The sequence below is a fragment of the Schistocerca cancellata genome, chromosome 2 (genome assembly GCF_023864275.1).
Source record: "Schistocerca cancellata isolate TAMUIC-IGC-003103 chromosome 2, iqSchCanc2.1, whole genome shotgun sequence".
NCBI classification, from domain to species: Eukaryota; Metazoa; Arthropoda; class Insecta; order Orthoptera; family Acrididae; genus Schistocerca; species Schistocerca cancellata.
The window spans coordinates 533,947,284-533,974,734 of record NC_064627.1 but is presented as its reverse complement, the minus strand read 5'-3'; the positions used below and the strand labels follow the sequence as shown (position 1 = coordinate 533,974,734).

The following is a 27,451-nucleotide window of genomic DNA, read 5'->3' as shown; positions in this document are numbered from 1 at the left end:
GATTGTAACTTTACGTCCGAAACTATTCTGTTTGCATTGAGCGTGGCGATTTTATACGCCTGCGTCATTCGGTAGTCCAACTAAGCGCATTCAGTGTCGTCAGACCATGCTGTCCCCGTATCAGTTCCGCAGCGGTCAACAGTGTCCATTGGCTCTTCAATTGGAGGGGCGATGTTCATCTGTACGTCCTCATTCGGGTTGGGAATGTCTGGTTGTCCGATGTCTACCACGCCTTGCTTTCCGGTTCGATGTGTTTTAAGAATTTTTTTGGTACGGGAGAGTTTTTTCTCCAGTTCTTGAATCTCTTCAGGGCTCTGTTTTCGTGTTTGCCGTTTAGGTTTCACTGGCTGCTGTCTGATGTTGTCTTCCTCAACATTCTTCAAACCTTCTAAGCAGGTGGTGTTTCGAGCCAAATTGTCGGCCGTGCTCTTGGTGGATGACGTTGCCAATAGAGAAATCGGTTCACTATGAGGTTGCTCATTCCGGGATGGTTCTTGCATGTCATTCTCAACAGTGGAGGAGTCGGAGAATTTGCTGTGGCCCCCAATATCTTACGGTGTCTGCTGTGTTGAAACCATTACAGCTGTCACGATTTCCTTAGGTTCGGGTGGTCTAGCTTCTGTTGTGTCAGTGGTGGCAATCTGGGTTTCTTCTCGGATTGGATGGTTCTCCGTGTTCACATCAGGGCTTGGGGTCAGGACTTGGCCGCGGGCAGCCGTAGCGTAAGTCGCTGGCAGCGCAGTCATAGCAGGCGGTCGCGGCGCCTCGCCAGCCGGCAGCTGCGCCACTCGCCGCTGTAAACTAGAGATGGGCAAAACTGTTCTTTTCAGAGATCGGATCAGAACTGTTCACTCCCTGAAATGAACTAGCTCTTTTTCATGACTCACCGCTCATTCACAATAGAAAATAAATGGAAGGCACATTGCCCTTTAAACTTGGTTTATTCCAGTATTATACCTGTATTTCGATCTTATTTGATCCTATTTTGAAGTAACACAGATAATGAGTAAGAATTTTGTATGGTTTATTGAAATTTCCACGATATGACAAAGTTTTTGATTATTGATTTATTTTGCACTATCGTGGTTTTTGGGGTGATCGTAAAATGTTGTAACTTGAGATTTACATTAACAATATATTTGGCTATAATGTATTATAATTTCATTAACCTCGTACAAATACATCACAAGCTATATATTTTTAAAGTGAACGTTTCCTTCCGAAGACGCCTAAAATCGCAAAATCCGTACCAGAATAAGAAAAAAAATTATAAATTTGACTGTAAGACTAAAGTGCTGCATATAGCCTTACGCAGAATAGAACAAGGAAAATCTTGGTGTATCACATTTTGCAATACGTTTATCAGTTCGCTCGTAATTAAAGCGTAAATTCGAGTGTCCATAATAAAAATCCTATAGTAAGAGGAGTCATCAGGAACCTAATCTGATCAGTTTAAACAAATAAAAATAAAATAAAAACAAATGATGTATACATAACATAATAATGTAATATACATAGCGGTATTACTACGAAGAACAATATCCAGTAGAGACGAACTCCGATGCAGAAGCGCTGAGTCAAGCAGGTCGAGCCGCGAGTTGTATTACTGCGTAAGCTAAGACCACCGGAGTGACACCTGAGTTGCTTTGCTCAACGTTCTGGCTAGAGTCGAGAACGGTGGGGTGAGCGTTGAGGTGGCGAGTTCCGAGGGTGGGGAGAGTGGTGAACGGCCACCAGTCACCCGCTCTGAGACAAATCGTCCGCTCTGAGACAAATCGTCCGTTCTCTTGCGAGCAGGTCGTTGCAAGTAGTTCTTATGTTCTCCGCTAGGAGGCTCTCTGTCCTGTTGCTCGCATCAACTGCCCAGAGGGCAGGACGTGCGACTGAAACGATCGCCGACAGAGTGCGATGCTAAGTTAAGCTGCGCCAGACACTGCACGCGGCAGAGGAGGCACGGAGACGGCACGGCATATGTAAAACACAAAATCCAATGGGGCACTGCACAATGCAGGCAGCCAAGGTAGAAGTAGGGCAGAGGCCGGCGCCTGCTGTGTTGTGTGGCGTGCACTGTGCTCTGACAAGCAGAGGCGCCGCTGATATGCTCCATCTCTCTCTCTCTCTCTCTCTCTCTCTCTCTGCCGTGGGGAACGTTTGGAGCTACCGTTCTTTTTTTCTGAATCACTGATTGTTCACTCCTTTGAAAGATTCAACTCTAAGAATCAGTTCAGGAGGGGATAACCCATCTCTACTGTAAACACTCAGCGCGGACGTGGCCAGGAGAGATGCACGCCGCGCACGTCCTCGGCTGGCCGTCGTATATAACGATACCTCGGTATCCACAGACGCTGATGTATAACGGTACATGTTTGTGCAAATCAACCTTTAATTGTCTCACTCTGTTGAGAACTTGGAATTTGCGTGCGTTGGACCACCGTTCGGCATCATTGCTCAGAACTTTACCATATGGCGCTATCACTGCGTTTATTTGTTCCGCCGGTACTTCGAAAGGTAGTTCGAATATACTGATCGTTTGTATGCCAAACCCTGCATGTGTTACGGTGACTTCGCCTACGTTTCCGTCACAATGTTTAAACTTCATAATTCCACCGCAAGACTCAACTATATGGTCACATAAGTTAGCATTCCTCAATTTCACAAGTACAACGCTGATCACTATCGAGAGATGCATTCCAATGACATCCTCTGAATCAACTTTCACTTCGTATTACAACCAATCTTCGATTTCGTGTAGTTTAGGTCGGGCGTAATTAGGATCAAACGAGAATTTCAAAGTATCTTGTCTGTTCAAGTGGGCCATCACGGATTCATATTTCAAATTTCAATATATGTAGAGTTTCTGCAACGATGCAAGAGCACTGCGACTTACCACGCCGAAGCACAGCAGACCGCGGAACTCAGCACACGTCCGCACAGCACTGCTGACGCGGCAAGACTGGCCGCCACCTCGTCTGCTGGAACTACATCTGTGTCTTTGGCGAGTGCTTGCGGAAAGAAGACATCTGTCGATTCGAAAACGCATTCAAAGCATCGTACAGGGCCGGTGTTAGCGTCTAATGCCCAGCTGCAGCGCAGCCGACCAAGCTCCCACTCGCGAATCATTTAGTGACAGAATCTGTCCACGTCGAAATCCGATCGGGGCAAAATCACCGGCCCACTTATTTACTGCAGGAATAAGTATTGTATCGACATGCAGTGTCGTCTAATGCAAATGAGAAATGTGCTGGGCATTCTTTTCCACGACTTACTGCAACGAAACGTACAGCTCGATACGCCACACTGATATTGCTTGCAAGGTTTTGACGTTCCTCCTAGCCCAAGATGGATTATTATAGGCTCGATACGTTAAAATGACTGCGACAGGTATGCACTTAAATATAAACAAGAACTCGTCGTTCGCAAATACCAACATACTCTTTGCTGGTGCCGAAATTTGATTGGTTTATAGATCTCGACATGATGTTTAATTCGAAGGGCATACGCTATGGAATGTTGTGCGCTTTCATCTGGTAGGCAGTTTTGTCTCGTATTTCATACACACGCTATCTGCCACGTACACGCTTCGTTGTTACTACTGAGTGGCGTTTCGCATGGAGAATGAGTGACCGCAAACGCGTGCTTTACGTAAAATTCTTCGACGAGGATGGGATTCGAACCCACGCGTGCAGAGCACATTGGATTAGCAGTCCAACGCCTTAACCACTTTTTTTTCCTTTTTTTTTCTACTGCCTTATAAGTACCGTGCGGTAACCAATTGCGCCACTTTTTTTTTTCTTTTTGAAACATATATGCAATCGGTACGCACAATGCACGCACACTTATGCTTCTCAAGTAGGTGATTCATCTCAAATCTAGCGTCCCGATGCTTTCAGAGTCAGGTGCTACGAAATAAAAGTATGCCCCAGGTGAGGCTCGAACTCACAACCCCGGCAATGCTCACGGCTACTGCCTTATAAGTACCGTGCGCTATCCAATTGGGCCACCTTTTTTTTTCTTTTTTTTAACGCCTTAACCACTTTTTTTGTTTTTTTTTTTTTTTTGTTTATTAACCCGGGCATACTGGGTGAAAGCCAGGTATCCTAGCCACTAGACCACACCTTTTTTTTCTTTGTATCCTTTTTTTTCTTTTTCGTTTCCTTTTTTTAAATTTAGTTAATAATTGTCCTTTACTTTTTCTATGTTTTGTGTTTGCAATTGTTTTTAAAGTGTTTAAAATATTTGTATTCTTTTAGTTATTTTTTGGTGTTTCTTGGATTTTTTTTATAAACGAAATCCACTCCTTTAGGGACCGCCTTGAGCATTTTTTCAAGAAACAAAAATAAAAAGAGATTTTCTCATCTCTGATCCAAGTGTATTCTGGTGATCCATGTGCACTGTTGGAGGGAGGTACCGAGGCGCAGTGGCTGAAATCAGGACACGTGGCAGAAGCAGTGGGGCCTCTTCGCGGCACTACAGGTGCTCCGCGTCCCAACCCACCCCCACACTCCCGGTTCACTACCCTATTCCCATTTTTTTTAATACAATTTTAAGCATATTTCCAAAGTTCTTGCCATGATTCTTGTATTGAAGAGCTTTGTGAAATTCGATTGCCATATGCATTTTGAATGCGACAGAATCATCATCCCCAAGTTTGTTAAAGATATAACTGGAATAATTACCCAGTAACCAACTCACAGAATTATTTTTTGTCTGTGGGTAAAACGTAAAATCAGGTCGATAGATCATCATCCCCTGGGCATTGGCGGGAACACTGCGAGTGATAAGTGCGACTTGTTGCTGAATCCAGTTCCAGTTGTGGAGACGTTCCCCACAGGTGCATCTGTGCAGCACGGTATCGATGAGGTTGCAGTGAAGACAGCGGTCGGTAGCACTCAGTCCTATCCGGTGGAGTCGCTCATTGGTACTTATGATATTATTGACTGCTTTGTACCACGCAGTACGAGCATCCGAGCTCAAAACAGTGGAACCAACGTTTCGCCATACTGCATCCCATTGGACTCCACCATATTTGTGAACAATCGGATTCTGGCTTTCGTGCTCCCTCCTTTCCGCCAAAATTGCTTTTGCCGTTAAAGACAGAGTTTGCCGTAACTGGTGACTAAGGTAGCTATACTCGAGATAATACTCTCTGATATGTTTAAGCCGGTAACAAATAGGTTGAACATTCAGCGGAAATTCAAGACTGTATGGCTGGACAGCATGAAATAACTGTGCCGTAAGACCATGAGGTTCATTCTGTATGATTGCCGCCGTACGTGACACGTACAGAGCCAGTGCTTTGCGCCGTATGTCAACCAATCCCATCCCTCCATGCGTAGGGTGTAGCGCTGATGTTCGTGCGGATACACGAAAGATCTCGCCTTTCCATAGAAAATTCGTAGCCTTTGACATGAGATTTTGAGCCACTCCTGCAGGAATAGGAAGAACCTGCGCCGTGTAGAAGGCCTTAGATAAAACACACGTATTAATCAACGTAATTCTGTCAAATTGGTTCAGACTTCTGTGGTAGTGATCAATTACTGCACCGTTAATTTTGTGAGACACATTCCCCCAGTTCGCTGCCGTCATGTTTAATGTTGACGCCTTCAACACTATCCCAAGAGCTTTAAGTTCACTGACGTGTGTGGCACATGAAATGTGAAGACGATCAACGCTTCGCAGATTTAAAAACTTGCTTTTCCGTTCATTGATGTGTGCTCCAGACGCCTGACAGTAGGTCTTGAGGACAGCTTCAAGCGTAGTGACGTCAGACTCATCTCTGATAACAATCCCAACATCATCCGCATAGGCTCCTGTTACGGACTTCACTCCTGTGATCGTTAAACCACTAAGCTTCGCCTGCAGGTGCGGCTCGGGCGAAATGACGAACAGCAACATCGACAAGGGGCTGCCCTGAGAGACACCTCTGTCAATTAGGAGCCGTTTCGTGAGTTGCGAATTTACTGAAATTTTTGCAGTGATTCCGAGGGCCACATTTTTTATTATTGCGATCGCGGACGGTAAGAAGCCCAAGCGCCGCAGTGTCTCTAGTAGGTACGTGTGATTGACAAGATCAAATGCCTTTAAAAAATCGAGAAAGAGCAGACCACATCTTACGTTGCCGGCGTCAGCTAGCGCAATAATATCCCTATAAAAGGCGACAGTTTGCAGTATAGTCCGCCAAAAAGCACATGTTTGTTGTTTGCAAAGTATGTTGGAAGTGAGCGGCAGAAGCCTCATCTTAATTGCACGGGCAACAATCTTGTAATCTGAATTCAGTAGTGATATCAGCCGAAGATTTGTTACAGATTTTCCACCTCTGGTCTTAGGGAGGAGAACAATTTTACATTCTTTAAACTCTCCTGGAACAGACTGCCCCTGCAAGACCTCGTTCACCATGTCTGTGACCTTCTCTCCTAGTATGTGCCAGTACTTTTTATAAAATTCAATGGGAAGACCGTCAGGCCCAGGGGACTTGTTAGTAGGGGAACTGCAGATGATGTCGAAAACGTCTTCATGACTGAAACCCGAAGAAAGACTGTCACTTTCGTCTGCAGTTATCCTCGAAGTAAGAACATCAAGGAGTTGAGAAGCGCTGTCTGCATGGGGAAAGTTTGAAGTATAAGTCCTGACAAAGTAGCTGTAAAGTTCTCGGACGATATCGCGTTGATTTGTGACCGTCGTGCCATCTTCGAGTTCAAATTCATCAATGAAAGCCCTCCTTCTACGCTTCGCGTGTTTGACAAGGTGATACAATGCCACCGTTTCGTCTGCGCGTACAGATTTAACTTTGGATCGAACCTTGAGTCCTTCTAACTGCTCCCGTTTCAGACTGATTAATTTAGCTTTGATCCTCAGAATTTCCTCTATTCTAGTAGACGTGGCATCCGCTCTGTCATACAAATCTCGTAATACGGAGTAATAAAATTCCATTGTCCTGCAAATTCCAGTAGCCCGTTCAATACCAAAGGACGTAAGAACCCTGCGCAGTTTGGGCTTCGCTTTATAGGTCCACCATGCTATAATGCTAGGGAAGGCATGAATAGTGCGGAAGCACTGGTCCCAAGTACGCCTGACGACCTCCTCCAGATCTGAGTCGGTTAATAATGAAAGATTAAGATGCCACTGATTTTTAAACCAGCGCGTGGGTTGTTGTTGTAAGTTGATACACGCAACCACGCCACTGTGGTCTGAGAAGCTGGTAGGAATAGTTTCTACATTTAATAAGTTAGTTGCTAAATTATCAGACACATAAATCCTGTCGATCCTGCTACAGGAATTTCCAACGATGTGTGTGTGTACCTCACTAAAGTTGGGTACCGAGCTTCCCAGGTGTCCTTGAGTTTAAGATCATAAACAAGACGGTTTAACTCAGGTGAATAATTAAAATGCGGTGTCTGATCTTTTCTGGACAATACACAATTAAAATCACCTCCAATGATTAGCAGCGGAGGATTGTTCCGCAGTAAATAAATGATATCTTCCTTATAAAAACGTGCTCTGTCAGCTCTACGAGTACTCCCGGAAGGCGCGTACAAATTAATAACAGTAACGCCAAAAATATTGACACTCAGAACTCGACCGGATTCTAACCTTTCTATGTGGGCAACTGGAATACCTTCCCTAATTAGGACGGCAGTCCCCACGTTCGTTTCTGGGGAAGAATTGATTATTGCAACAAAACCGGCAAGGTTTATTTGCTGCAAGGCCACCTCTTGTAAAAGGGCGATGTCTGTATCCGACTCGTAAAGATATTGTTGTAGAGCACGCACCTTGACGTCAGATCGGATCTTGTTAATATTTAATGTCGTTATTTTATATGCCTGTGACATAGACCTATGCAGGAAGGAGGAGGAATTAAGCATCGCCATCGGTCGGATCGTCATGCCATTCCATTTGGTTATCCGGTTGTAAAGCCAAGTCATGCTCGTTGTGTTTGCCCCCGGCATCTTTATTCTTAGTTTTCTTACGGACAACGTTCACATGTGGTTGGATTCTGTTCCTGCGGCGCCCACTATGAGCCATCTCTGCAGACAGCGGCGTGGGTGGGTCGTGGGGAACGTCAACGGCCGACGACGGTCCGGACACGACTGCCGGAAGCACTCGCGGCGCGTCCTCCGGCGGCAGCCCAGCTGCGGAAGTACTTTCGCTATCAACACGTTTGTTATCAAACTCCACCTGAAGTTGTGTGTTGACATTTTCCGTCGCCGACTACTGTTTATGTTCGCGTTCCGTGTTATGACAACATTCCTGTTGTGTTGCCGTGTTGCGAGCCGCCGCCGTTGGCTGTTCGGCATCCTGAGCCAGTGGCGGGGTCTGTTTACTATCACAACTGTCTACACTGTGGTGAACCCCTGCAGCGACCTGCTGTTCACTTGTCGGTCGGTCCACCGAAACCTGTTGCTGTGGTTGGTTGGAGGGCCGACTATCCGTCCCCTGCGTCGCCACGACAGCAGCTGAAGGGTCACTATGTGACATGCCAGAGGAAAAATCGTCTACTGGAACGGAACCTTTTAAGAACTTAGTATCAGATCTACGTTCCTGCGATTCTTGTCTCTTTGATTCTGGTGTACTGTGGGCTTCGTCCTCAGAACTACTACCGTCACAAGCACTACGTCGTTTGTTGGTAGCAGTGTCTCCGGTCGCAAGTGTCGGTTCGTCCGTACTTTTCCAAGGCAGGGTTGGAAATTCCTCAATGCGCACGACTTCCGGTTCATGCAACGCAGATACACCACCGGCTGTAGCAATTTCTGCCGCTTGATTATTGGTAATAATCTCCGCGAGCGTTAGCCGTTTCCGTTGCTGTAAGGAATTTCTTAAGACGAAAACCCGCTTGGGACAATCTTGACGCATGTGGCCACTCTCATTGCAGATGTGACACGTCAAAGTTTGACCAGTGTACGTAACTAGAACCCTGTAGTCGCAAACCATAATATGGGAAGGAATATTGACTTTTACATGCATGTCTACTGACCTAACACCACTGAAACATTGCAAACGATGCTGGCTAGACCAGCGTTCATTTCGAATCTGTTTGACATCCCCATACTTGCTTAACACATCTCGCAGATAACAATTTTTAACTTCCGGGGGCAGATTAAAGATACGAACATTTTTATATTCTACGTCGGCATTAGTAACGGTGACGGTACTTACAGTGTTATCCCGATGTCGTAATTCAACTCGCCCGCCATGCTTCAGGAGTATCTTATCCAGCAACACAGGGTTCAGTAATTTGACAAAAAAACAATACTGCTCCATGTCGTAATATGCAGTTTGCACCTGATCAGAATTGATACCAATAACGTCCACTATCCAGTCATGAATCTCCAGCGATGTCGGTTGTACGTGACGGGTTGACTTTTCATATTCAAAGCGGAGGGTACTTTTCCTGGGAAATAACCTGGCCATATGAGAAATTAACAAGCGGTCAAGACCGCTAAACAATAGCAACGAAAACGGTTAGAAACTCCACACAATCAATGATAAATAAGCACTGAACTTCCAAGAGAAAGAAGAAACAACACAAATAACACAAATCGTAAACACACCGGTTAACAGCGCTCTCAGCACGTCCTAATAGCACCGTGTCTCAAGCGCGACTGAGGCCACTCGGCCATCTCGTCTGCTGGAACTACATCTGTGTCTTTGGCGAGTGCTTGCGGAAAGAAGACATCTGTCGATTCGAAAACGCATTCAAAGCATCGTACTGGGCCGGTGTTAGCGTCTAATGCCCAGCTGCAGTGCAGCCGACCAAGCTCCCACTCGCGAATCATTTAATGACAGCATCCGTCCACGTCGATATCCGATCGGGGCAAAATCACCGGCCCACTTATTTACTGCAGGAATAAGTATTGTATCGACATGCAGTGTCGTCTAATGCAAATGAGAAATGTGCTGGGTATTCTTTTCCACGACTTGCTGCAACGAAACGTACAGCTCGATACGCCACACTGATATTGCTTGCAAGGTTTTGACGTTCCTCCTAGCCCAAGATTGTCCTGCTGTTTGCGATGGAGCTTGGTGTTTGGGCGGCCACTAGCGACGGATGTCTGCAAAGTCTATAGGCTCGATACGTTAAAATGACTGCGACAGGTATGCACTTAAATATAAATAAGAATTCGTCGTTCGCAAATACCAACATACTCTTTGCTGGAGCCGAAATTTGATTGGTTTATAGATCTCTACATGATGTTTAATTCGAAGGGCATACGCTATGGAATGTTGTGCGCTTTCATCTGGTAGGCGGTTTTGTCTCGTATTTCATACACACGCTATCTGCCACGTACACGCTTCGTTGTTACTACTGAGTGGCGTTTCGCAAGGAGAAGGAGTGACCGCAAACTCGTGTTTTACGTAAAATTCTTCGACGAGGATGGGATTCCAACCCACGCGTGCAGAGCACATTGGATTAGCAGTCCAACGCCTTAACCACTCGGCCACCTTTTTTCTTTTTTTCTTCTACCATCTTTTTTTATTTTTTGTTTTTTTTTAATTTTTTGTTTTATATTTTGTTTATTGTTTTTTATTATTTTCATTTTTATTTCATTTTTTCTATTTTTTTTCTACCAACTTTTTTTTGAAAGACCCTTAATAAATTGGAACTAAAAAAAACCTAAGTGCCACCGCCACTTTTCATCCTATAACAAAAAAAAGTCTGGTCAACTTCAGGCGTTGGCTCCTGGCTAAACCTACTCCAGAGAGCTGCCTATAAACCAGGGGAAATATGGGAAATCAAGGTTAGGGCTATCCTTACAAACAACAAAATCTTCCTTTTTTTTAATTTTATTTGTGACTTTTTTTATTTTGTTTTGTGTAGTTTTGTTGCGTATTTGATCAGAGGCCTTCTGCGCCCAGCTGGTAATATGTTGAGTCAAGTCTTCTCGAAATTGATGTGTTCCGTTGAATTGTTCAGAAATGTCCATTAGTTCAAACAGGAAGCCTTCTTCTCTCTTGGCTTAACACATTCCAGCTGCGAGGCGGCTCGTGGAAAGCACTCCCAAGGAAGTTCGAGAAAAATTGTCTGTATTTTGGGTGACGGACAACGACATAATGACGGTCATTGAGATATGTCCAAAAATCGAGTACAGAGTCTACTGTTTGTCCAAATAGGTAGTGAATGGCATGTCCGCGAATCCAATTCACAGCACTGGCCTTTGTCCAAGGAAAATAGTCACGTGCCGGAAATAATAATGAAAGGGGAGTAATCCGATCCGGAATGTCCCGCGTTAGGAAAGCCACAATACGTCAGACCAAGTGCCAAACCTCCGCCGCCGGTCCGCAAACAAACCGATGTTCATCATTGTCTGGCATTCCACACGTGGAACATAGAGGTGATTGGGCGAGGTGGATACGATGAAGGCGAAATTGGTTGATTTGCTTACCATTGACAGTTAGGTACCAGACAGATTGAACTTTCGTGTCAAGGTAACAGGCGAACACCGCGCGCCACACATGACGCCAGTCAACCTGGGGGAACTTTTGTTCAATCGGGTTAGGTGTACGACCTAATTGGAGGACATTGTATACTTCCTTTGTCTTGGGTAAAAGCGGTCTTGGTAAGGTGAGGCGTAGATAACTGAGTTCAAGAAAGAAGTACCGTATATAATGGAACTGGGCCGGAGCATCCGAGATCATCACTGGGGCTGACAGTGAGACCGGCGAATATGCTGACAGGAGGAGACCAGTGAGGCTCGTTGGGCAACGTGTCCATACCGTCATCTGGGAGCTCACAAATAGGGCGCGAGCTCTATCCGGCACGTGAAACAGACCTATCCCACCTCGTTCACGGGGAAGAGAAGTGTTGCATAGTTAACTTTGAACAACAGCCCAGAGCCGACGAAAGATGCCATCGCTGCCAACATGCGACGTGCCACAGTAAGCGGGAAAGGTAGAACTTGTGCTACATGGGGAACTCGGGGTGCGATATATATATTGACATATCGAGCTCGTTGGAGAATATCTAGGGATCGAAGGCGATGGTCCATAAGACCTGCTCTGATCATTAAAAGGAGGCGTCGGCAGTTGATGGTGGCTGAACGCCGGAGATCAGATGAAAAATCTATTCCCAAAAGCGAATGGTATCAACGGTGGTGAGAGGTGTAACGCACTCCACGGGAAGTCCCGTGCCAATGAACATAACTTGTGACTTACGTACGTTTAAAGAGCTACCCGACGCCTCACCATAAGTCGTTACCCACGTCAAAACAGCTCGAACCTCGTCGGCATTACGTTAACAGATGACTACATCGTCAGCATAGGCCATGCAACAGAATCGGTAGCGATCTATGGACAACCCTACCAAACTTTGTCTGAGTCCACTTAGCAAGGATTCCAAGGAAAAGGCGTACAAAATTGCTGATAGAGGACAACCTTGACGTACGGATCGACCTATTTTTATCGGTGGAGTGAGTCTGCCATTGTACATAATCCTGGACGAGGCACCCCGCAGAAGGCGCATCACTACCGTGATAACGGCGACTGGGAAACCCATATGGTGGAGAACGGCCGTAAGGAACGAATGATCAACCCTATCAAAAGCTTGACTAAAGTCCAAAGACGCAAGTGCCCCAGAGAGGCGTTGTGCCTGGGTAACGGCGATCATATCCCTGTAGCGGCATAAAGCCGTGCGGATATTATTATCCCCTCCCAAAGATGCTTGGTCTGGTGACACAACATATCGGGCAACGTTTTTAAGTCGTGCCGCCAAAAGGCGAGTGAAGATTTTCATATCACTGTTAATGAGGGTGAGGGGCCGATAATCACTGATATTGTTGCCACCATGCGGTTTATGTACAGAAATAATAATTCCTTCCATGAAAGCGTCCGGCACAGGTACTTCCGGAGACATCAGTTCCCGACAGATGGAGGTGAAGGTGGACTCTAACAAATCACGGAAGGTGCGATAAAATTCGAGGGGAAGACCGTCGGGTCCTGGGGAGCGATTGATGGCTCCTGCCCGGATCGCATCGCGGACTTCCTCATCAGTCACCTCTGACATCAAGTCAATTGCCGCATCTCCTGGGATACCACCGAAGTTGAGCTGTGTGACTTCCTCGATCAACTCTGGGGAATGTGGAATTGCGGCGTATAGCTACTGGCAGTGGGCGTGAAGCACATTCCCTATTGCAGATTGGGTTACGTAGCGACGCCCTTCTTGATCTTTTAGGACGTGAATCAATTTTCGGCGTCGATTTTGGTGTTCTTGGATGATATGGTACATCGACGGATGTTCATGAGGCATGCGATCAGCAGTACGAGATCGTACTATCGCTCCTTCCAAATGCCTTCGCATGAGATTGGAGATTTGGGCCTTAGCATGGTTCATCCTTGTATGGCGCTCAGGGGAGGCTGGCATCTTGGAGCATTCTCGTAGGATCCTGTAATAAAAGTCCATAGTGCTCTTCCTCCAGGCGACAACATCTTTGCCATATCGGATCAAAGTTTTTCGAAGAGCAGGTTTTGCACACTGGATCCACCAGGATATGGTAGACGAATACGTGGGTCGGCACCTATTACATGTGATCCAAGTGTCTTCTATTTGAAGTCGACAGTCAGGTGAATTAAGAAGTGTCGTTTTCAGTTTCCATAAACCACGTCCGTGCCATACTGCCTGTCTTGTGAGAACAACATCATAGAAGTAAGCCTCATGATCTGAGAAAGCAACAGGCCAGATTTCAGCCTGTCGAGTGTGTTGAATTAGGGATCGCGAGATGTAGATGCGATCCAGTCGGCTAGAGGAATGCGCAGTGTGGTACTTAAAGCCCAAAAGATCACCGTGAACATGTCTCCACGTGTCAACAAATTGTAGCCGCGTGACGAATGTTTCCAGAGCTGCGCGTGGTGAGTGACGCGGCAATTGATCCTGAGGTCGCTGGGTGCAGTTGAAGTCTCCACCCATGACCCAGTCATCGTGTGGTCCCATAAAAAGGGGTGTAACTTCATTCGCGAAGAAGCCATTGCGTTCACGACGGTAGCTGGAGCCCGACGGCGCATAAATGTTGACGATGCGTACACCAAAGAGAGTAAGGGCCATACCTCTGCCGTTGGGGAGGTGTAGGACATCTTCGGCAGAAAGACCTTCGCGTAAGATGATGGCAACACCACTACCGGTGTCCGAAGCGAGAGAAAGATGCGCCGTGAAGCCATGTGGTGGTGAAAAATCGGCGACATGCACTTCCTGAAAAAGCGCAATGTCTATGTCCGCATCATAAATCATATCGCGGAGCAGCGCTAGTCTGTGGGGCGCATGAATGGTCGCGAGATTAATCGTTGCGACACGATAATGCTGGTGTTGGAGTCCCACAGGCACAGGTGGGGCTTCTTCTTCAGGAGCGAGAGGTCGTCGATCTTTCCGGACCGCTGAAGAGGCTGCTATTGTGGAGAGTTTGCGGGCGCGGGCGCAACCGATGGGGGTGTCCCATCATCAGCACCGTCCACCCCAGTCCCGTCGATCTCCACGTCGTCTGCCCAGGAGACTGATTCTGCGGTAGGGCATCGGCTGTGCACATCATCCACGTGGAGAGGAGACGTAGTTTTCCGCTCAGCAGATAGGCTCTCTTCAACGTCGCCCTGTGGGGGCGACGGCGCCAGTAAGGAGGGGTGGTCGTTGCCAGTGGTCGCCTGTGGCGGGTCGTTCGCATCAGACTTTTGGTCATCAAAGAGCGGTTTGCCGTCCATCTTCGGGTCTGCATCCCTGGTATCCATCCGTAGAATGGATTCATCAGGGAGTGTACGGCTACGTTTCTTTCTCTTTCGTGTCGTCCCTTGTTTTCGAACATGTCGTTCAGAGTCTGATTGCGGGTGGCTTTCGTCTGACTCCGGACCAGTCTGAAGGAAAGCAGAAGTAGGTACCACTCCCGGATCAACGTCCATCTCAGTAGCATTTTCAGTCACAGTGCTGCGAAGATTCGGCAGGTCAGGATCTGGCGTCTGTGGAACCTCAGAAGGATTCTCAGTAGCGATTGCATCTACCTGATCAGACGACGTCAACGAAGCAGGAAGACCCTGCCTTCCTTGGCAACCTTGGCATATGTGACAGGGATCTGAGTGATCACCGCTGGGGACGCTTCCTCTCCGACCGGCGTCTGGATCAGGCGGCGTCGCATGCAGGCGGATCTGACGTGGCCTTCTTGTCCACAACCCGCACATGTCCTGGGTTGGCTGTCGTACATGACAATGGATCCCACCCCGCCAATTGTCAGATATGATGGTATATGTTTTTTCAGTTAAATCTTGACCTGACCCACACCATTAAGGACGTGGTAGGTCGTGAAGGTTTGCAATTTTTCCTCTACGTAACCGATGCCGTTAGCGTATGGTTGTAACGCAGAGACAACTTCGTCCCTCGGCACTTCAAAAGGTAGTTCAAACACCCTAATCGTGCGTTGACCGTACTCTGCGAGTGCATGTGTTACAGCTCCGACCTGACCATCAGAGTATTTGAACTTAAGTCCATTGGCATGGCGGCGAATATCATCTTCACACAACACGGTGTTTGTCATTTTAATATAAACGACGCTACACATGATAGAAAAATGGATTCCGATTACGTGGTTAGGATCTAAACGAACTTCTTCACGTATGAACGTTTCAACTTCATGAGCACGAGGTCGCGCATGTTCAGCTGGGAAGGAAACTCTAAGGATCGCACGGCGGTAGGCGCTCGACATGTTGTTCACGGTGGACGGACACAAGCCTGGAAGCTACGACGCGGAAGTAAACAACGCCTGCAGCGGAGCACTGGGCGGCGCTCGGGGCCGTCCGCAAGCTGCCACGGCTGAGAGCCGACTGCCACTCAGCCACCTCGTCTGCTGGAACTACAACTGTGTCTTTGGCGAGTGCTTGCGGAAAGAAGACATCTGTCGATTCAAAAACGCATTCAAAGCATCGTACTGGGCCGTAGTTAGCGTCTAATGCCCAGCTGCAGTGCAGCCGACCAAGCTCCCACTCGCGAATCATTTAATGACAGCATCCGTCCACGTCGATATCCGATCGGGGCAAAATCACCGGCCCACTTATTTACTGCAGGAATAAGTATTGTATCGACATGCAGTGTCGTCTAATGCAAATGAGAAATGTGCTGGGCATTCTTTTCCACGACTTGCTGCAACGAAACGTACAGCTCGATACGCTACACTGATATTGCCTGCAAGGTTTTGACGTTCGTCCTAGCCCAAGATTGTCCTGCTGTTTGGATGGAGCTTGGTGTTTGGGCGGCCACTAGCGACGGATGTCTGCCAAGTCAAGTCTCTCCAGTAGGCCCTGCCAAATCGGTTCTGTATGTGGCGGCCTGACGTTGTGCTACAGATGGATTATTATAGGCTCGATACGTTAAAATGACTGCGACAGGTATGCACTTAAATATAAATAAGAACTCGTCGTTCGCAAATACCAACATACTCTTTGCTGGAGCCGAAATTTGATTGGTTTATAGATCTCGACATGATGTATAATTCGAAGGGCATACGCTATGGAATGTTGTGCGCTTTCATCTGGTAGGCAGTTTTGTCTCGTATTTCATACACACGCTATCTGCCACGTACACGCTTCGTTGTTACTACTGAGTGGCGTTTCGCATGGAGAAGGAGTGACCGCAAACGCGTGCTTTACGTAAAATTCTTCGACGAGGATGGGATTCGAACCCACGCGTGCAGAGCACATTGGATTAACAATCCAACGCCTTAACCACTCGGCCACCTTTTTTCTTTTTTTTTTTTTTAACACGCAGAAGGTCCCTGGTTCGTTTCCGGGCGGAAACACTTTTTCGTCGCGCTCAACAAGACACTTGCTACAATCTCTACTGTGACCATTTAAATCAATTTCAAACGGCCCACCACCAGGGCTCAGATGATACATGAAACTCTTTCAGAACCGGCTACTTGGTTTTTGTGCTTACCTGGAGGGCTGGAAATGCGCGGAACAGCCGCCGGCATGACGGTAGTTGCCACACGTTTGCACAAAACGCAAGGGCTCGTCCGGGATTTGAACCCGGGGCCTCCTGCACCCGAAGCAGGAATCATACCCCCTTTATTTTGTTTTTTTTTTCTTTCCACCAACTTTTTTTTCCATTGTCTGTTTGTAACCACTTTTTGTTTAAATTCTATTGTTGTGACCCAGGGCAGCTCGGTGGAGGCGCGTTGGGCAGGGATCGAATCCCGAGGCCTGGCCATGACGTCTCCCCCTCCCTGCACTGAAGCACAGTGTCACCAACACGTAGTAAGCGTCCTTGGTTTGGAGTCTTATGAGACCTATACGTGGACACGGGGCTTACGAGGCGTTGTTTATCCAAACAGGTAAAAGCTTGGCAGGAAGGCAAAATAACTAAGAGCAAGCGAGAATGTCTTCCCTATCATGAAGTGAGAGCAGTATGCCCCTATACCGGTGCCATTAATGAATCTGGCGCAGGAGCGAGCAATAGAAATGGAAACTTAACCAATCCCCTGCTTTTCGAAAACAATACTAAGCATATTCCCAAAGTCCCTCTTAAGATGTGGGAAAGATTGTTGCGTCCAGTACTCATGAAGCATGTAACCAATAAACGAAATAAAATCGGAAATACCATCACCATCAACCACTGCAAAAATGTAACGGCCAAGAAGCCACATAATGGTGTTGTTCTTTGTCCGGGGATAAAAAACCGTGTCCGGCCAGCAGAGAATATCAGTTGTAAATACCGATTCCGAACTCCTTGTGAGCAACGCCAATTGTCGGCGCAGCTAAATCGGTGTGGGAGTGTATCAACACAACCACACGTGTGACAAAGCGGAGAGACACATAAACCTATACGATGCAGTCGTTCGTTCGTAGGAATCAGCTGATTAACTGCCTTATACCATAGGGAGGCAACGGGTGCTGAATGAACGGGTAAGCTAATATTCGTCCATATGTTACGCCATTGAAAACGGGGGTATTGCAAAACAATCGGGTTGGAAGAAGAAGACCTGTGCCATTTGTCAAGCAGTGTTCGCGTAGTAAAAACAGGACGACGGTGTAAGTGGAGATCCAGATAACTAATCTCAATGTAGAAATCCCGAACATGCCGTAGCTTCGCATTTAGAGGTCCTACGTTAATAGGAGGTGACAAGCTCGCAGGACGAACGACATGGAATAATCGCGAAGTAACAGTCGGGGATTCAGAAAATAAAAGATGGAGGGTGCGCTTAACATAGAGGGCCGCAGCCTTGACACGGACATCGGTGAACGATAAGCCGCCGCCCGCATCTCGTGGTCGTGCGGTAGCGTTCTCGCTTCCCACGCCCGGGTTCCCGGGTTCGATTCCCGGCGGGGTCAGGGATTTTCTCTGCCTCGTGATGGCTGGGTGTTGTGTGATGTCCTTAGGTTAGTTAGGTTTAAGTAGTTCTAAGTTCTAGGGGACTGATGACCATAGATGTTAAGTCCCTTAGTGCTCAGAGCCATTAACGATAAGCCGCCCTCAAGACGCGGCTTCGTAAGAATATCACAACGTAATTTAAAAATGTGCCCCCGCCAAATATATCTGTTAATAAGCTGGACCATTTTTGCACCCTGCATTCGGGGAAGCGGAAACAACTGAGCAACGTAATATACTTTACATAAAACATAAGTGTCTAATACACGCTTTTTTTGCAGGAGCGGTATCGAACGGCATGAGTGTTCGAATAAAACAGCTTGAAGCTTGGAAATGGCCACTTGCCAATTTTTTGCAGCCATACGAAGAGGACACCGTTCAAGATAGATACCTAAATGTGTATGGTGTTCAACAGCCGTAACCCACGGAACAACCACATGTTCAAAGCCCCGCAAATTCAGGAGTTTGCTTTTACGGGGGTTGAGACGAGAACCTGAGGCCGCAGCAAATTTATCTAGTTCCATTTTCAACGGCGGCACTTCTGCGGCGGAACGAAGCAAAACAACCAAATCATCAGCATAAGCTGTTGCTGTCTGGGTAACCCCAGAGATCGTAAGACCACGAAGTGTCGAGTTGAGACGTGTGAGGAGTGGTTGAAGGGAGAGAGCATAAAGGGTCATGGATAAAGGGCTACCTTGCGGGACGCCACGTTTAATATCAATGACCTTCGTCAGCTGGCCATTAATATCAATCTTAGCAGAAATGCCAGTCGTCATATTCTTAAGTACCAGCAGCGCCTTTTCATTAAAACCGAGTCGGCGCAGCAGAAGCTCTAAAAACGAATGGGACACACGATCAAAAGCCTTACTAAAATCAACAAATAAAAGCGCACAGGAAATATTGGTGACAGCGACAATCGACACAATATCACGATACCCCGCCAGAGGCGTCAAGATGGAGCGCCCCGGAAAGCAGCTTTGGCAAAGAGTTATCACAGGTGTAAGTAAGAGGGATAGACGTGCATTAACAGCCCTAGCAGCCGTCTTATAATCAAAATTGAAAAGGGTTAAAGGACGAAAGTCACTAGCTGTCTTCAAACCAGCAGATTTTGGTATCAGGACAACCGTACGTCTCTTGAAATCGGCTGGAATTGTGTCACCATTCAAAATTTCATTTACTATATCCGTAAAAACAGGCCCTATAATAGTCCAAAAGCGAACAAAAAACTCCTTAGGAAGGCCATCCGGACCAGGAGATTTGTGAGATGGTGAACAAGCAATGAAAGCTGAAATTTCGTCTGCAGTAAAAGGAGCTAAAAATTCCGTATTATGGGCCTCTGTTAAAACTGATGGGATAGCAGTTAAAATGTCGTCATCATCAACCGGATCAGAATCAGCCACAGCATATAAAGTCTCATAGTAGCAAGTAAGTTCATGGGTTATTTGATTCTGTAAGGTAAGCCGACGACCATCAGCTGCCATAAGGCCGTCAATCAATACTCGTCGACGGTTCTTTTGGTGACGAAACAGATGATACATAGAAGTCATTTCCTGTGCTAAGGTGGACGGTGGTTTAGATTTAATCTTCAATCCTTCCATCTGAAGTCGTTTAATACTAAGGAGCTTGGCTTTAATTTTCCGAATCTCAGAAAGGTGGGCACATGTCATTCGAGAAGGATCATAAAGTTCGCGAAGCACCGAATAATAATACTCAAAAGTCAGTTTCAGATCTCGCGCTCTATTATAACTGTAGGACATTAAAGTGCGACGCAGTTTTGGCTTCGCACAGTGGATCCACCAGTGAAGCTTAGACGGATAGTATCGCAGAGAACGTAAACACATGTCCTACGCCGTCTGTATTAGAGGTTCGATGTCAGATTCATCGAGCAAGGAGACATTTAATTTCCACAGCGGCCTATAAAGTTTAAGAGGCTGACGCTCCAAATTAATTATAACCGCAAGGGCACAATGATCCGTAAAACTGGCTGGAATAACATCGACATTTTAAAACAGAATCACTAAGGGGATCAGAAATATACAATCGGTCAAGTCGACTACTTGAGGTGGCAGTAAAAAATGTAAATTTAACTAAAGTGGGGCGTTTAACCTCCCACGCATCGCGTAGTCGTAGTTGACATACAAGAGAATGTAACTCGAAACAATAATTAAAATGAGGGGATTGATCTTTAGCTTGTAATACACAATTAAAATCACCCCCCAATATCAAATTCGCAGGATTTTTGCGTAATAGATAAATCAGATCCTCTTATAAAAACGAGACCTTTCCTGCCGTTTTCTGGAACCAGAGGGGGCGTAAATATTAACCAAGGTTGTGTCAAATAACCGACAACCAATACCCCTTCCCGAGTCTAAAAGCTCAATTTCGGTAACGGGGATACCGTCACGAATTAGTAAGGCAGTACCGGTGGAAAACTCAGGCGCAAAATTTATAATAGCGCGAAAGCCAGGAACAAACAGGTGTGCAACGGAGACTTCCTGCAGGAAAACAACATCAGCTGCAGAGTCATAAATAAACTGCTGCAGAGACGCTAACTTCAGAACAGATTGAATGCCATTTATATTTAAGGTAATAAACGTGTACGCCTGCAACATCAACCAAAAAAGGGAAAATGAACCCTAATTACACCACACTAGACGCAACTACATCCATATCATCAACATCAGACATGGCAGAGGGTGATTGCCCGGAATCAACGGAATCAGAGTCATCCTTTGCATGCTTGTGTTTTTTCCGCACCGCGTGAAGATTGGGGGGCACTTTCACCCGACGACGTATCTGATGCACACCAGATTCAAGAGCAGGTGGAGTGGGGGGTTCGAGATCAGGCACGTCAACCAAGGCATCCGACGGATTAGCAGGGCGAGAGGAATCAGAAGAAGGAGCCAGCAAGGGGAAAACTGCATCAGGAACATCGGCACCGGCATCAGAAGGTGTAGGTATTGGAAGTGTAGGAGGTGGAGAGATAGGTTTGGAATCCGCTGAAGCGGAGCGCGCAGTTCTAGGAGCGATTTTCCGACAAACAGCTGGCTGCACCGAAGTGTCGTCAACATGTTGTGATGCCTATGTCGGGGGGGATGTCAACACCACCTCGACCGAATGTTGTGGCTCTTGCGCCGACGGCGGGGCAGCAAGTTTGACGTCATCAGGCAAAGCAGGAGAGACAGCGGGAACAGAATCCGAAACAGAATCCGAAACAGGCATGGGAGATTCCGGAATTCTCTCGTCAGATTCGCAAACCGGTTGCGAAACAGCAGCTTCGTCATCAGTGCTACCGGTATCACTAGCAGGACGGCGTTTGTTATTGGAAACAGACGGGATCGGTGTAGGAGCAGCCGATACATCTGGGCGAGTGGGTAACGGGGGAAAACCTGCATCAGAGGAGGGTGTCACCCGTTGTGAAGAATCTACTGCAGGAGGATGACAGGAAACAGTGGAGGAAGCTGCTGGCACAAGATCGGCAACCGTTAATTTGCGGCGTTGTGCTAGCCCATTTTTAAGCACAAACACCCGCATAGGGCAATTAGCACGAACATGACCATTTTCATTACATAGAAAACACGTACCAACTTGCCCCTCATAAGTAAGATGAACACGATAACCACATACAACCAGATGGGACGGTATAATCGTCTTAATATGCATTTCAACCGATCTGACACCATTATAACATTGCAGCTTATGTTGTGCAGACCAACGTTCATTTCGAATTGACCGAACGGTACCATAACCAAGCAAATCTTCCTTGAGATAACTGTTTTCAACTTCAGGGGGTAAATTATACACCCGAACTGTAGTATACGTAATTTCAGCATTTGAAACAGTAACACTGCTAACAGAACCATCTCTATGACGAAACGACACTTGCTCACCATGTTTAAGTAAAATCTTACCTAGCAAAACCGGGTTCAACAATATCACAAAAAAACAGTAAAGTTCTGTATCAAAATACGCCGTATGTACCTGGCCCGATGTAATGCCAATCGTATCCACAATCCTTTCGTGAAATTCCAACGAAGTTGGTTGAACGTTCCTGGTGGCCTTGTTAAACTGAAAACTCAGAGTACACTTCCGCGGAAACAACCGGGAAGCCATAACACTTAATTAATGCGGCAAAAGCCGCAATACAACACAAGACACAAAACAAACACTAAGGCGACGAAACAACGAAGAAAAGAAGACAAAGGAACGACACACACAGAAAATAAATAGTCACAACCCGAGGGAAACAGCGGATCGAATTCGCAGAACGTCCGATCGCTGTCGCGTCTCAAGCGGAACTGCCACCTCGTCTGCTGGAACTACATCTGTGTGTTTGGCGAGTGCTTGCGGAAAGATAACATCTGTCGATTCGAAAACGCATTCAAAGCACCGTACTGGGCCGGTGTCTGCGTCTAATGCCCAGCTGCAGTGCAGCCGACCAAGCTCCCACTCGCGAATCATTTAATGACAGCATCCGTCCACGTCGATATCCGATCGGGGCAAAATCACCGGCCCACTTATTTACTGCAGGAATAAGTATTGTATCGACATGCAGTGTCGTCTAATGAAAATGAGAAATGTGCTGGGCATTCTTTTCCACGAGTTGCTGCAACGAAACGTACAGCTCGTTCGTCCTAGCCCGAGATTGTCCTGCTGTTTGGATGGAGCTTGGTGTTTGGGCGGCCACTAGCGACGGATGTGTTACAGATGGATTATTATAGGCTCGATACGTTAAAATGACTGCGACAGGTATGCACTTAAATATAAATAAGAACTCGTCGTTCGCAAATACCAACATACTCTTTGCTGGAGCCGAAATTTGATTGGTTTATAGATCTCGACATGATGTATAATTCGAAGGGCATACGCTATGGAATGTTGTGCGCTTTCATCTGGTAGGCAGTTTTGTCTCGTATTTCATACACACGCTATCTGCCACGTACACGCTTCGTTGTTACTACTGAGTGGCGTTTCGCATGGAGAAGGAGTGACCGCAAACGCGTGCTTTACGTAAAATTCTTCGACGAGGATGGGATTCGAACCCACGCGTGCAGAGCACATTGGATTAGCAGTCCAACGCCTTAACCACTTTTTTTTTTTTTTTTTTTTTTTTTGGGCCTCCATTCTCCCCATACAGCCCATCCTTACGCTCACCTTTTCTGCCTTCTTCGGCTAGCTTCTCCGCTGTAGTCTTTCTTTTACTTCGTTAAATTAGTAAACCAAAATGTGTTTTCCTGCAAACATGGTAAAATAATAAAATTGGGGTAATGGACGTACAAGTCTTCTGGTACGTTTCCACTTAATCCTGGGCCACTGTAGGCGTGGTCCCTTTTGGAACTAAAGAAATGCCTCCCACGGAAAAGAAAATAATAAATATATATATACGTACATAGATATACAAAAATTTTTAATGTCCGGCGAGTTTCAAAACCAGTAAGTGCGTGCATGCTTCCACCTGATGCGACACTTGGAAGTGGAGCGTTTTCAGGGTTCTGTTGAGGCCTTCTCGGCTACCGTAGCGGCCTCGGGGCCCTCGAAGTCCCCACCGTACGTCGCCCTCAACAGCGATCCCCTACTTTAGCACTCTTCCAAGTTGATCGCGGATCTGTACTCAGTTATCCCACTCCATGTCTCTCGAAAAGAATGTTCAACATATTGCCGAAATTCTTTTTGTGATCCTTTTTACGATACACTTTGTAATATTGTCCCCGTATAAATTCCGTAAATTCCGAAATATTGTCAAGTCCTTGTTTATTGACAACGTAGTAGATAAAATGTCCCAGGAGCCATAGTACTGCATTGTTTTTTTGTGGAGGAAAGAGAATCTCATCCGGGAAAAATATAGCATCCAATGTAATTTCTCGACCATCAGTTCGCTTAATGAAACAAATCTGTTTCCGAAGGTCGTTCCATATGTCTCTATATCGTTTACAAAGGAACCGATGAGATAAAGTATCAGGTGCAGAACATTGTAGACATTTATTTGTGTCACAAAGTCCGATGGAATATAATTTCGCATTGGTACTAACAATATCATTTACTACCCTATACCATGCCACTTGGACGTCTGTAGGAAGGAATTTATTATGGAGATTTCTCCAAATGTGTTTCCAGTTGCGATGTGGAAACTTGGTCTCCTGCTTATGTTGGGTAGCTTTTGATCGTAAACGATCGACCATGGAGCGGCAGTTCCGTTGATGTATGTCTTGTAAAACAGATTTCATGTAGCTGATCTCCAAATAGTAAAATCTAATATGTTTCAATTTATAATTGATCGTGCTAATATTGACAGGTGGCTCCAAACTGGCAGGTCGAAAAAATTTGAACAATTGTGACGTTACACTGGTCGGGTGGTCCTCAATGAGGTGCAGGGATCGCTTTATAAACAGAGCAGTAGTTTTCGTCTGGATATCCATTACATCAAGTCCTCCTTCGTCCGGTTTTAAGGTAATCATTGCAGCAGCTACTCTAAAAATTTCTCCTTGCCAAATGTAGCGACAGACTGTCGACATAATAGCTTTTGCTATTTGTTTAGGGATGGGTAAAATTTGTCCCACATACATAGCCTTAGAGAGAACAGAAATATTTACAAGTTTAGTTTTTTGCTTTATGTTGAGCTCTCTCATATGATGTAACATGAGAGCACCTCGAATCCTGTCCAACATAGTTTTCCAGTTGGATGCAATCGTGCGACGGGGACAACTATAAAAGGTGACACCCAGGGCTGTATGATGGTCGACACATTTCGCCCAAGCAATCGGAGCTTCCGTGAGACCGTTAAGAGGTAAAAAAGCACTCTTCGCCTCATTAACTACTGCACCCGTTGCGTTGCAGTAAAGCTGCAAATTTTCTGTTAAACGTATTATGTCTGCATTGCTTCTTATTATCACACCAACGTCGTCAGCGTAAGCATTGGTAACTTTCTTCGTACCAGAGACGGCGATACCACCTAAAGCAGCAGTTAAACGTTTCAAAAGAGGTTCCAGCGCGACAACATACAACATCATGGATAATGGACTCCCCTGGGGGACTCCATTTCTGATCAAAATATCCTTAGTGTAGTGTACATTCAGGCATATCTTGGTGTGGATACCTGTTAAAATGTTAGCGAAAATATTCACATTCGGAGCAGTTAATCCCATATACGTCAAGGTTTGAAAAAGGTATCGATGGTTGACCCTATCAAAAGCCTTGGCGAAGTCTATAAAAGCAAGACCGCCTGGTTCAGTGGTGTTAGAAAAGATGGCGACTATGTCCCTATATTCACTGACAGTCTTGAACATGCTGCGTCCAGGAAGACAGGTCTGATGACACCCAATGGCCTTGTCGAAGACCGGCCGTAATCTCTCTTTGAAGACCCGCGCTATTATTTTGTAGTCAGAATTCATTAAGGTGATAGGTCTCATTTTACCGATATCCTTTATTTCTGTGTGCCTACCTTTCGGAAGAAGCACCGTGATACACTGTTTAAATTCCGGCGGGACGACCTCTCCATGCAAGACTTCATTTACAATGGCAGTGAAAGTGTGACCTATTATATGCCAGTAAGTTCTATAAAACTCTAAAGGTAGTCCGTCAGGGCCCGGAGATTTCTGAGAAGGTGACGACTTCAATAAGTCGAATACGTCCTCTTCGGTTATTGCCGTTCTAATAGAGAGGTTATCCTCTTCCGTTATTGTGTTCTCAATGCTTGATGTCGATAAGAAGTCTCTCACTACCGGTTCGTCAATCGACCGTTCACCATAAAGGGTATCATAAAATCGAAAAACCTCATTCATAATGGCTTTTTGATCTGTCAGGACGCTCGTGTCCTCAGCTCGGAGGTACTCAATAAAATTCCTTCTCCTTTGTTGTGCATGGCGGATTAGGTGATATATTGAGGTAATTTCCTCTTCGACAACAGTCGGTGTGTGTGATTTGATTTTTAAACCCTCTAACTGTGACCTCTTGAGAGCTAGGAGCTTTGCTTTGGTTCTGTTAATTTGTAGGAAAATGTCTTGAGTCATCGGCTGCTCGTAGAGGTCGCGTAAGCAAGCATAGTGGAATTCCATTGTATGGCGGACCCACCTCGCTCGATCTTTACTGTACTCTATCAGAGTAGCTCGTAATTTTTTCTTGGCAACAGAGATCCACCACTCTATATTAGTTCTATATTTATAACGCTGCCTCAGACAGGCCTGCCAAGTCGCTGCTATGAGATCTGCGAGAGAGTTCTCTGCCAACATGGTGATGTTTAATTTCCACAGAGGCCTACCCCAGTACGTCTTCTGCTTCAGTAATTGCACACTGCATCTTACGCCTAGGTGGTCGGAGAAAGTAGTGGGTATGACTTCAATTGCTGTAACTTTCTCTTCTAAATTCGAGGAAACATAGATTCTATCAACGCGGCTTTGCGACCGACTACTGACATAGGTAAATCGGACCGCAGTGGGATATTTTATTTCCCACGCGTCTTTCCATTTCATGTGGTGGACTAGACAATCAAGTTCGCTGGATTTATTAAAATTTGGACGTTGGTCCTTTTCCTTTAAAACGCAGTTCCAATCGCCGCCGATGAGAACCTCCCTCGGGTTGTCTTTAAGTAAAGGTAAAATATCACTTTTAAAAAACCTAGCCCTCTCGTACCTAGCATTATTTCCCGACGGAGCATAGATATTGATAAAAGTTGTATTAAAAATTGTACATCTAATGCCCCTCCCTGAATCCAACAAACATACATCTTTCAGTTCGATCCCTTCCCTGACAAGGATCGCTGTCCCACAATGACACTCAGGAGCTACATTTAAAACTTGTTTATACCCAGCTACATACAGATCCCTAACATGAACTTCTTGTAAGAAGGCAATATCTGTGTCAGACTGATATAAAAAGTCTCTAAGAGCAGCCACTTTAAGTTCATTCTGTATTTTATTGATGTTTAATGTAGTCACGTGATACGTTTGTTTCAGACTGATATATGAGTAATTCGAGCTGATGTTGTACTAAGGATCAATAAATACTCCCGCCCTGTCGTCGTTCGTATTTTTCCTTCTTATGACACATAACATTCGGGAAGCCCACTCCGTTAATAAAAGTTGTCTTCGTCTTTTAGGGAAGTTGTTTCCATATCTTCATCAGTACAATCTT

General features: G+C 46.0%; 2 non-coding genes across 2 annotated transcripts; both read right to left on the bottom strand.

The window, feature by feature from the left end:
* Positions 1-10,364: 10,364 nt before the first annotated feature.
* Positions 10,365-10,446, bottom strand: Trnas-gcu (transfer RNA serine (anticodon GCU)). Its single transcript has one exon. It is a non-coding gene; the product is annotated as a tRNA-Ser (tRNA).
* A 6,173-nt stretch (positions 10,447-16,619) lies between these two features.
* On the bottom strand, positions 16,620-16,701 carry Trnan-guu (transfer RNA asparagine (anticodon GUU)). Its single transcript has one exon. It is a non-coding gene; the product is annotated as a tRNA-Asn (tRNA).
* Positions 16,702-27,451: the final 10,750 nt, after the last annotated feature.